This window comes from Arachis hypogaea, chromosome 12, assembly GCF_003086295.3.
Source record: "Arachis hypogaea cultivar Tifrunner chromosome 12, arahy.Tifrunner.gnm2.J5K5, whole genome shotgun sequence".
Lineage (NCBI taxonomy): Eukaryota > Viridiplantae > Streptophyta > Magnoliopsida > Fabales > Fabaceae > Arachis > Arachis hypogaea.
The window spans coordinates 57,310,955-57,322,990 of record NC_092047.1 but is presented as its reverse complement, the minus strand read 5'-3'; the positions used below and the strand labels follow the sequence as shown (position 1 = coordinate 57,322,990).

General features: G+C 38.2%; 1 non-coding gene across 1 annotated transcript; it reads right to left on the bottom strand.

Moving 5' to 3' along the window:
• Positions 1-5,662: 5,662 nt before the first annotated feature.
• Positions 5,663-5,770, bottom strand: LOC112730878 (small nucleolar RNA R71). Its single transcript, XR_003166682.1, has one exon. It is a non-coding gene; the product is annotated as a small nucleolar RNA R71 (small nucleolar RNA).
• Between the last annotated feature and the right edge of the window lie 6,266 nt (positions 5,771-12,036).

The window sequence follows — 12,036 nt, the reverse complement described above, 5'->3', positions numbered from 1 at the left end:
CTTGGCGTGGGATTGAGGACTTTGGTGACCTTGAGTCATTGATGTTCATTACTGATTGATATATTAGGGTAGTTAATTAATTTGGTTTCCACTAACTCTAGTCTTTCACAAAGCTAATTCGGGAGTAGACTAGGACTTGTGGATTGAGATTAATTATACCTATTTGACTTATCCTCGATGTTAGGGTTGACTAAATAGGATTAACTCTTCATAATCATCATATGTTTGTGGTCAATGGCTAGGATGGGTAACCTTGACTCTCAATCCTTGCCAAGAGGTTCTTAGCATTTGAATTTTCCTTTCTCTTGATTAATTTCCTTGAGTTTAATTATTTTGATATTTAATCATTGTTTGCCTCTTTAATTTCTTACTATTTATATTTCTTGCATCTAGCAATCTCAACCCCTATTCCCTCATAGCCAAGAATTGAGCATCTCATTGCAACTCCTTGGGAAGACGACCTAGGACTTAAAACTCCTGGTTATTTTGTATTCATTGTGACTATTCTTCGAATTAAACTTTGATTGATGGTCAATTGTTGGGTTTGGACTATGCTTGCAACAAAGAAATTCTATTTGTGAAATTTCTAACCCACTTTTGGCCTTCATCAAGTTTTTTGCGCCGTTGCCGGAGGAGTTGCAATCGTGTTATATTATTGGCTATTGTGAATATGTTAATATGTAAATAGCTTGCTTCTTTTTGGTTGTTTGCTTGCTTTTGTTAGTTGTTAGGAGTTTGTTTTAGTTTCTCTTTTTAGCTTTTGTATTTTATTTTCTCTTTTCTCTATGGATTCTCACCCTTTTGGCTTTGAGTTTGGTTGTTATAATGTTGTAGGAAGTGAGAATCTCAATGATGGAATGCATCATGGTTTGTGGGATCAATTGAGTGAGGAGCCATATGTCTCTAGGCAAACCCTCTTAGCAACAACCTCCTCTATATCCTTAAGGCAACTACCCACCTCTTGATGCACACCAATACAACCCAAACCCTTAACATTATGATCAACCTTACTCACAAGCCACATCACACTATTATCAAACACCTCCACATGAGCCTAACTTATACCCACCATACCATCAACCTTATGTGCCTCATGAACAACCTTATGAACCATATTTAGAACTAGCACAATTTCAACATCAATACCCCACACCACCTCAATACTCTTATCAATATCAACCATCTTCTACATATGAGGACGAGGACTTCTTCCCACATGATGAATCTCCTTTTTCCCTTTAACCTTCAATGGAGGAAGCCTTCCAATTCTTCCTTCAAGAGCAAGAAGAGTACTAAAAAAGGGAAGACAACATCATGGCTACCTTAGCCGAAACCCTATCCCACTTTGCCTCACTACACTCTTCCAACAATTCAAGCACTTCCATGGATGAAAGTAAAGAATCAACTTCAATTGAAGCTTGTGGAGTGAAAGAGAGCTTGGAACTACAAGGGAAAGAAGAGGAATTGGAGCATGAGTTGCAAGAGGAGGAGGTTGAGATCAAGAAACTAGAAGAAATAGTTGAAGAATTTGAAGAACTTGAACAAGAAAACACGCTTGAGAAAGTTTGTCAAGAGGTGGAGATCATACAAGAAGCATGATGAGCGGATAATTTATACGCTTTTTGGCATTGTTTTTAGTATGTTTTTAGTAGAATCTAGTTACTTTTAGGGATGTTTTCATTAGCTTTTATGTTAAATACACATTTCTGGACTTTACTATGAGTTTGTGTGTTTTTCTGTGATTTCAGGTATTTTCTGGCTGAAATTGAGGGACTTGAGCAAAAATCAGATTCAGAGTTTGAAGAAGGACTGCTGATGCTGTTGGATTCTGACCTCCCTTCACTCAAAGTGGATTTTCTAGAGCTACAGAACTCAAAATGGTGCGCTTCCAATTGCGTTGGAAAGTAGACATCCAGGGGCTTTTCAGAAATATATAATAGTCCACACTTTGGCCGAGTTTAGACAACATGCGTTCTACGCTGCAGTCTGGAGTTAAACGCCAGAAACACGTCACGAACCAGAGTTGAACGCCAAAAACATATTACAACTTGGCGTTCCACTCCAGAAGAAGCCTCTGCACGTGTAAACTTCAAGCTCAGCCCAAGCACACACCAATTGGGCCCCAGAAGTGGATTTATGCATCAATTACTTATTTCTGTAAACCCTAGTAACTAGTTTAGTATAAATAGAACTTTTTACTAGTCTTTTAGACATCTTATGATTTTTAGTTCATCTTTAGATCATATTGATCACGTTTGGGGGCTGGCCTCTCGGCCATGCCTGAACCTTCATCACTTATGTATTTTCAACGGTAGAGTTTTCTACACTCCATAGATTAAGGTGTGGAGCTCTGCTGTTCCTCATGAATTAATGCAAAGTACTACTATTTTTTATTCAATTCAACTTATTCCGCTTCTAAGATTCATTCGTACTCTAACATGAGTGTGATGAACGTGACAATCATCATCATTCCCCCACGAACGCATGCCTGACAACCACTTTCGTTCCATCTTAGATTGGATGATTATCTCTTGGATCTCTTAATCAGAATCTTCGTGGTATAAGCTAGATTGATGGCGGCATTCATGAGAATTCGGAAAGTCTAAACCTTGTCTGTGGTATTCCGAGTAGGATTCAGGGATTGAATGACTGTGACAAACTTCAAACTCGCAAGTGCTGGGCGTAGTGACAGATGCAAAAGGAGGGTGAACCCTATTCCAGTATGATCGAGAACCTCAGATGATTTGCCGTGCTGTGACAGAGCATTTAGACCTTTTTAACAAGAGGATGGGTAGCCATTGACAACGGTGATGCCCCTACATAAAGTTTGCCATGGAATGGAGTAGGACTGATTGGATGAAGACAGCAGGAAAGCAGAAGTTCATAAGAACGAAGGCATCTCTATACGCTTATCTGAAATTCTCACCAATGAATTACATAAGTATTTCTATCTTTATTTTCTATTTATTTATTATTTATTTTTGAAAACTCCATAACTATTTGATATCCGCCTGACTGAGATTTACAAGGTGACCATAGCTTGCTTCATACCAACAATCTCCGTGGGATCGACCCTTACTCACGTAAGGTTTTATTACTTGGACGACCCAGTGCACTTGCTGGTTAGTTGTATCGAAGTTGTGACAAATTATGAATTAAGATTAGAGCACCAAGTTTTTGGAGCCATCACCAGGGATTGTTCGAGTGACAATTTCGCCCAGGGATCACAATTTTGTGCACCAAGTTTTTGGCGCCATTGCCGGGGATTGTTTTGAGTTTGGACAACTGACGGTTGATCCTGTTGCTCAGATTAGGTAATTCTCTTCTTATTTTGTTTTCAAAAAGTTTTAAAAAATTTTTCAAAAATATTTCCTTCTTTTTCGTTTTCCCAATTAATTTTCAAAAAAAAAAAATAAATAAAATAAAATAAAACATATTTTTCTTCAGAATTTTTAAGAATGAATTCTAGTGTTTCATGAAGCATGTTGAAGCCTGGCTGGCTGTAAAGCCATGTCTTTTTGGACTAAGGCTTCCACTTATAAGTATATGAAGTTGGATGAAGTTTCAGCTGTTGTATGCCTGATAGGTATCTTCTAAAGCTTGGCTGGCTATTAAGCCATGTCTAACCCTCAGATTGGAGCTTTAGACTAAGAGTACAAGATTCCTGGAATTCATATTAAAAATTTTGAAATCCTTATTTTTCTTTTTCAAATGATTTTCGAAAAATATAGAAAAAAAATTTAGAAAATCATAAAAATAAAAAAAATATTTTGTGTTTCTTGTTTGAGTCTTGAGTCAGATTTTAAGTTTGGTGTCAATTGCATGTTCATCTTGCATTTTTTGAAAAAAATCATGCATTCATGGTGTTCTTCATGATCTTCAAGTTGTTCTTGGTATATCTTCTTGTTTGATCTTGATGTTTTCTTGTTTTGTGCCTTTTCTTGTTTTTCATGTGCATTTTTGCATTCATAGTGTCTGAACATGAAAGATTTCTAAGTTTGGTGTCTTGCATGTTTTCTTTGCATATAAAAATTTTCAAAAATATGTTCTTGATGTTCATCATGATCTTCAAAGTGTTCTTGGTGTTCATCTTGACATTCATAGCATTCTTGCATGCATTCATTGTTTTGATCCAAAATTTTCATGCATTGAGTCTTTTTCATGTTTTTCTCTTTCATCATTAAAAATTCAAAAATAAAAAAAATATCTTTCCTATTTTCTCTCATAAATTTCGAAAATTTGGATTGACTTTTTCAAAAATTTTTAAAATTCAATTGTTTCTTATGAGTCAAATCAAATTTTCAATTTAAAAACCTTATCTTTTTCAAAATCTTTTTCAAAAATCAAATCTTTTTCATTTTTTCTTATTTATTTTCGAAAATTTTAAAAAAATATTTTTCAAAAATCTTTTTCTTAATTTTATATCATAATTTTCAAAAATATCATCAACAATTAATGTTTTGATTCAAAAATTTCAAGTTTGTTACTTGCTTGTTAAAAAAGATTCAAACTTTAAGTTCTAGAATCATATCTTGTGATTTCTTGTGAATCAAGTCATTAATTGTGATTTTAAAAAAAAAATCAAATCTTTTTCAAAACTAATTTCAATCATATCTTTTCAAAAATATATTTTTATCTTATCTTTTTCAGATATCTTTTCTAACTTTTTATCTTCTTATCTTTTAAAATTTGATTTTCAAAATTTGTTTCAACTAACTAATTGACTTTTTGTTTGTTTCTTATCTTTTTCAAAACTACCTAACTAACTCTCTCTCTCTAATTTTCGAAAATCTCTTCCCTCTTTTTCAAAAATTCTTTTTAATTAACTAATTGTTTCAATTTTTAATTTTAATTTGATTTCATTCCTAATTTTCGAAAATCACTAACCCCTTTTCAAAATTTTATTTTCGAAAATCCTCTTTCTCTCTCATCTCCTTCTATTTATTTATTCATCTACTAACACTTCATCTCACCCAAATTCGAACCCCCTCTTCCATCTGTGTTCAAATTTTCTCTTCTTCCCTTCTTTACATTACATTCTTTTCTTCCTCTACTCACACAGGAGAACCTCTATACCTAGGTAAAAAGGATCCCTATTATTATTATTTTTATGTTCCCTCTTTTTCATATGAGCAGGAGCAAGGACAAGAACATTCTTGTTGAAGCAGACCCTGAACCTGAAAGGACTCTGAAGAGGAAACTAAGAGAAGCTAAAATACAACAATCCAGAGATAACCTTATAGAAATTTTCGAACAGGAAGAGGAGATGGCAGCCAAAAATAATAATAATGCAAGGTGGATGCTTGGTGACTTTACTGCACCTAATTCCAATTCACATGAAAGAAGCATCTCCATCCCTACCATTGGAGCAAACAATTTTGAGCTTAAACCTCAATTAGTTTCTCTGATGCAACAAAACTGCAAGTTTCATGGACTTCCATCTGAAGATCCCTTTCAGTTCTTAACTGAATTCTTGCAGATCTGTGATAATGTTAAGACTAATGGAGTAGATCCTGAAGTCTACAGACTCATGCTTTTCCCTTTTGCTGTAAGAGACAGAGCTAGAGTGTGGTTGGACTCTCAACCCAAAGATAGCCTGAACTCTTGGGATAAGCTGGTCACGGCTTTCTTAGCCAAATTCTTTCCTCCTCAAAAGCTGAGCAAGCTTAGAGTGGATGTTCAAACCTTCAGACAGAAAGAAGGTGAATCCCTCTATGAAGCTTGGGAGAGATACAAGCAACTGACCAAAAAGTGTCCTTCTGACATGCTTTCAGAATGGACCATCCTGGATATATTCTATGATGGTCTGTCTGAATTAGCTAAGATGTCATTGGATACTTCTACAGGTGGATCCATTCACCTAAAGAAAATGCCTGCAGAAGCTCAAGAACTCATTGACATGTTTGCTAACAATCAGTTCATGTACACTTCTGAGAGGAATCCTGTGAGTAATAGGACGCCTCAGAAGAAGGGAGTTCTTGAAATTGATACTCTGAATGCCATATTGGCCCAGAATAAAATATTGACTCAGCAAGTAAATATGATTTCTCAGAGTCTGAATGGAATGCAAGCTGCATCCAACAGTACTCAAGAGGCATCTTCTGAAGAAGAAGCTTATGATCCTGAAAACCCTGCAATAGCAGAGGTGAATTACATGGGTGAACCATATGGAAACACCTATAATCCCTCATGGAGAAATCACCCAAATCTCTCATGGAAGGATCAACAAAAGCCTCAACAAGGCTTTAATAATGGTGGAAGAAACAGGTTTAACAATAGTAAACCTTTTCCATCATCCACTCAGCAACAGACAGAGAACTCTGAACAAAATACCTCTAATTTAGCAAACTTAGTCTCTGATCTATCTAAGGCCATTGTGAGTTTCATGAATGAAACAAGGTCCTCCATTAGAAATTTGGAAGCACAAGTGGGCCAGCTGAGTAAAAGAATCACTGAAACCCCCTAGTACTCTCCCAAGCAATACAGAAGAGAATCCAAAAAGAGAGTGCAAGGCGATTGAATTAATTACCATGGCCGAACCTGTAAGGGAGGTTGAGGACGTGAATCCCAGTGAGGAAGACCTCCTGGGACGTCCAGTGATCAATAAGGAGTTTCCCTCTGAGGAACCAAAGGAATCTGAGACTCATCTAGAGACCATAGAGATTTCATTGAACCTCCTTATGCCATTCATGAGTTCTAATGAGTATTCTTCTTCTGAAGCGAATGAGGATGTCACTGAAGAACAAGTTGCCAAGTTCCTTGGTGCAATCATGAAGCTGAATGCCAATTTAATTGGTAATGAGACTTGGGGAGATGAACCTCCCCTGTTCACCAATGAACTAAATGCATTGGATCAACTGAGATTGCCTCAGAAGAAACAGGATCCTGGAAAGTTCCTAATACCTTGTGCCATAGGCACCATGACCTTTGAGAAGGCTCTATGTGACCTAGGGTCAGGAATAAACCTCATGCCACTCTCTGTAATGGAGAAATTGGGAATCTTTGAGGTACAAGCTGCTAAAATCTCATTAGAGATGGCAGACAATTCCAGAAAACAGGCTTATGGACAAGTAGAGGACATGTTAGTAAAGGTTGAAGGCCTTTACATCCCTGCTGATTTCATAATCCTAGATACTGGGAAGGATGAGGATGAATCCATCATCCTTGGAAGACCCTTCCTAGCCATAGCAAGAGCTGTGATTGATGTTGATAGAGGTGAATTAGCCCTTCAATTGAATGAGGACTCCATTGTGTTTAAAACTCAAGGTCATCCTTCTGTAAACATGGAAAAGAGGCACAGTAAGCTTCTCCCACTGCAGAGTCAACCAGAGCCCCCACAGTCAAACTCTAAGTTTGGTGTTGGGAGGCCACAACCAAACTCTAAGTTTGGTGTTGAACTCCCATATCCAAACTCTAAGTTTGGTGTTGGGAAGTCTCAACAATGCTCTGAACATCTGTGAGGCTCCATGAGAGCCCACTGTCAAGCTATTGACATTAAAGAAGCGCTTGTTGGGAGGCAACCCAATTTTTATTTATCTAATTTTAATTTATTTGTATTGTTTTTTCATGTTTTATTAGGTTCATGATCATGTGGAGTCACAAAATAAATATAAAAATTGAAAACGGAATCAAAAACAGCAGAAGAAAAATCACACCCTGGAGGAGGATCTTACTGGCATTTAAACGCCAGTAAGGAGCATCTGGCTGGCGTTCAACGCCAGAACAGAGCATGGATCTGGCGTTGAACGCCAGAAACAAGTAGCATCCTGGCGTTCAGACGCTAGAAATGCACAGTGAGGAAAGCTAGCGCTGAACGCCAGAAACAAGCATAGAACTGGTGTTCAACGCTAGAAATATGCTGCATCTGGGCGTTGCATGCAAAGGCATTTTACATGCCTAATGGGTGCAAGGTTGCAAACCCTTGACACCCCAGGATCTGTGGACCCTACAGGATCAACTCAGCATCTGTGGATCCTACAGGATCCCCACCTACCACCACTCACTCTCTTCCCTCTTCTCAATGTTCATCCTCTCTTCCCAATAAACACTTTTCCCTAAAACTCTTCACCAATCACCTCAATCTCTCTTCCCTATCACCACTTCACCACTCACATCCATCCACTCTTCCCCATAAACCTACCTCATAAACTCCACCTACCTTCAAAATTCAAAATCAATTTCCCACCCAAACCCACCCTATATGGCCGAAACTAAACCCCTCTCCCCTCCCTATATAAAGCCCTCCATTCTTCCTCATTTTCACACAACACAACCCTCTCTTCCCCTTCTTGGCCGAATACACCTCTCCCTCTTCTCCTCCATATTTTCTTCTTCTTCTTCATCTATTCTTTCTTCTCTTGCTCGAGGGCGAGCAATATTCTAAGTTTGGTGTGGTAAAAGCATAAGCTTTTTGTTTTTCCATTACCATTGATGGCACCCAAGACCGGAGAATCCTCTAGAAAAGGGAAAGGGAAGACAAAAGCTTCCACCTCCGAGTCATGGGAGATGGAAAGATTCATCTCCAAAGCTCATCAAGACCACTTCTATGATGTTGTGGCCAAGAAGAAGGTGATCCCCAAGGTCCCTTTCAAGGTCAAGAGAAATGAGTATCCAGAGATCCGACATGAAATCCAAAGAAGAGGTTGGGAAGTTCTAACAAACCCCATCCAACAAGTCGGCATCCTAATGGTTCAAGAGTTCTATGCCAATGCATGGATCACTAAGAACCATGATCAAAGTAAGAACCCGAATCCAAAGAATTATATTACAATGGTTCGGGGGAAATACTTAGATTTTAGTCCGGAAAATGTGAGGTTGGCGTTCAACTTTCCTATGATGCAAGGAGATGCACGCCCCTACACTAGAAGGGTCAACTTTGATCAAAGGTTGGACCAAGTCCTCATGGACATATGTGTGGAAGGAGCTCAATGGAAGATTGACTCAAAAGGCAAACCAGTTCAACTTAGAAGACTGGACCTTAAGCCTGTGGCTAGAGGATGGTTGGAGTTCATCCAACGTTCCATCATTCCCACTAGCAACCGATCTGAAGTTACTGTGGATCGGGCCATCATGATCCATAGCATCATGATTAGAGAGGAAGTAGAAGTTCATGAAGTCATCTCCCTTGAACTCTACAAAATATCCGAAAAGCCCTCCCCCTTGGCAAGGCTAGCTTTCCCTCATCTTATTTGCCATCTATGTTACTCAATTGGAGCTTTCATAGAAGGAGACATTCCCATTGAGGAAGAGAAGCCCATCACTAAGAAAAGGATGGAGCAAACAAGAGAGCCCACTCACAGAGCTCAAGAAACGCATGAGGAAGCTCATCATCAAGAAATCCCTGAGATACCTCAAGGGATGCACTTTCCTCCACAGAATTTTTGGGAGCAAATCAACACCTCCCTAGGAGAATTAAGTTCCAACATGGGACAATTAAGGGTGGAACATCAAGAGCACTCCATCATCCTTCATGAAATTAGAGAAGATCAAAAAGCAATGAGGGAGGAGCAACAAAGACAAGGAAGAGACATAGAAGAGCTCAAGGATATCATTGGTTCCTCAAGAAGGAAATGCCACCATCACTAAGGTGGACTCATTCCTTGTTCTTAAATTCTCTGTTTTTCGTTTTCTTTATGTTAACTGCTTATCCATGTTTGTGTCTTATTACATGATCATTAGTATTTAGTAACTTTGTCTTAAAGTTATGAATGTCCTATGAATCCATCACCTCTCTTAAATGAAAAATGTTTTAATTCAAAAGAACAAGAAGTACATGAATTTCGAATTTATCCTTGAACTTAGTTTAATTATATTGATGTGGTGACAATACTTTTTGTTTTCTGAATGAATGCTTGAACAGTGCATATGTCTTTTGAAGTAGTCGTTTTAGAATGTTAAATATGTTGGCTCTTGAAAGAATGATGACAAGGAGACATGTTATTTGATAATCTGAAAAATCATAAAAATGATTCTTGAAGCAAGAAAAAGCAGCAAAGAACAAAGCTTGCAGAAAAAAAAAAGAAAAAAATATAGCGAAAAAAAAAAAGAGAGAAAAAGCAAGCAGAAAAAGCCAAAAGCTCTTAAAACCAAAAGGCAAGAGAAAAAAGCCAATAACCCTTAAAACCAAAAGGCAAGGGTAAATAAAAAGGATCCCAAGGCTTTGAGCATCAGTGGATAGGAGGGCCTAAAGGAATAAAATCCTGGCCTAAGCGGCTAAACCAAGCTGTCCCTAACCATGTGCTTGTGGCGTGAAGGTGTCAAGTGAAAACTTGAGACTGAGCGGTTAAAGTCAAGGTCCAAAGCAAAAACAGAGTGTGCTTAAGAACCCTGGACACCTCTAATTGGGGACTTTAGCAAAGCTGAGTCACAATCTGAAAAGGTTCAGCCAATTATGTGTCTGTGGTATTTATGTATCCGGTGGTAATACTGGAAAACAAAGTGCTTAGGGCCATGGCCAAGACTCATAAAGTAGCTGTGTTCAAGAATCAACATACTAAACTAGGAGAATCAATAACACTATTTGAACTCTGAATTCCTATAGATGCCAATCATTCTGAACCTCAATGGAGTGAGATGCCAAAACTATTCAATAGGCAAAAAGCTACAAGTCCCGCTCATCTGATTGGAGCTATGTTTCATTGATAGTTTGGAATTTATAGTATATTCTCTTCTTTTTATCCTATTTGATTTTCAGTTGCTTGGGGACAAGCAACAATTTAAGTTTGGTGTTGTGATGAGCGGATAATTTATATGCTTTTTGGCATTATTTTTAGTATGTTTTTAGTAAAATCTAGTTACTTTTAGGGATGTTTTCATTAGTTTTTATGTTAAATTCACGTTTCTGGACTTTACTATGAGTTTGTGTGTTTTTCTGTGATTTCAGGTATTTTCTGGCTGAAATTGAGGGACTTGAGCAAAAATCAGATTCAGAGGTTGAAGAAAGACTGCTGATGCTGTTGGATTCTGACCTCCCTGCACTCAAAGTGGATTTTCTGGAGCTACAAAACTCATATTGGCGCGCTTCCAATTGCGTTGGAAAGTCGACATCCAGGTCTTTCCAGCAATATATAATAGTCTATACTTTGGCCGAGTTTAGACGATGAAAAATGGCGTTGAACGCCAGTTCTACGCTGCAGTCTGGAGTTAAACGCCAGAAACACGTCACGAACCAGAGTTGAATGCCAAAAACACGTTACAACTTGGCGTTCCACTCCAGAAGAAGCCTCTTCACGTGTAAACTTCAAGCTCAGCCCAAGCACACACCAAGTGGGCCCCGGAAGTGGATTCATGCATCAATTACTTATTTCTGTAAACCCTAGTAACTAGTTTAGTATAAATAGAACTTTTTACTAGTCTTTTAGACATCTTATGATTTTTAGTTCATCTTTAGATCATATTGATCACGTTTGGGGGCTGGCCTCTCGGCCATGCCTGAACCTTCATCACTTATGTATTTTCAACGGTAGAGTTTTCTACACTCCATAGATTAAGGTGTGGAGCTCTGCTGTTCCTCATGAATTATTGCAAAGTACTACTATTTTTTATTCAATTCAACTTATTCCGCTTCTAAGATATTCATTCGTACTCCAACATGAGTGTGATGAATGTGACAATCATCATCATTTCCCCACGAACGCGTGCCTGACAACCACTTCCGTTCCACCTTAGATTGGATGATTATCTCTTGGATCTCTTAATCAGAATCTTCGTGGTATAAGCTAGATTGATGGCGGCATTCATGAGAATCCGGAAAGTCTAAACCTTGTCTGTGGTATTCCGAGTAGGATTCAGGGATTGAATGACTGTGATGAACTTCAAACTCGCGAGTGCTGGGCGTTGTAACAGACGTAAAAGGAGGGTGAACCCTATTCCAGTATGATCGAGAACCTCAGATGATTAGCCGTGCTGTGAGAGAGCATTTGGACCTTTTTCACAAGAGGATGGGATGTAGCCATTGACAACGGTGATGCCCTTACATAAAGTTTGCCATGGAAAGGAGTAGGACTGATTGGATGAAGACAGCAGGAAAGCAGAAGT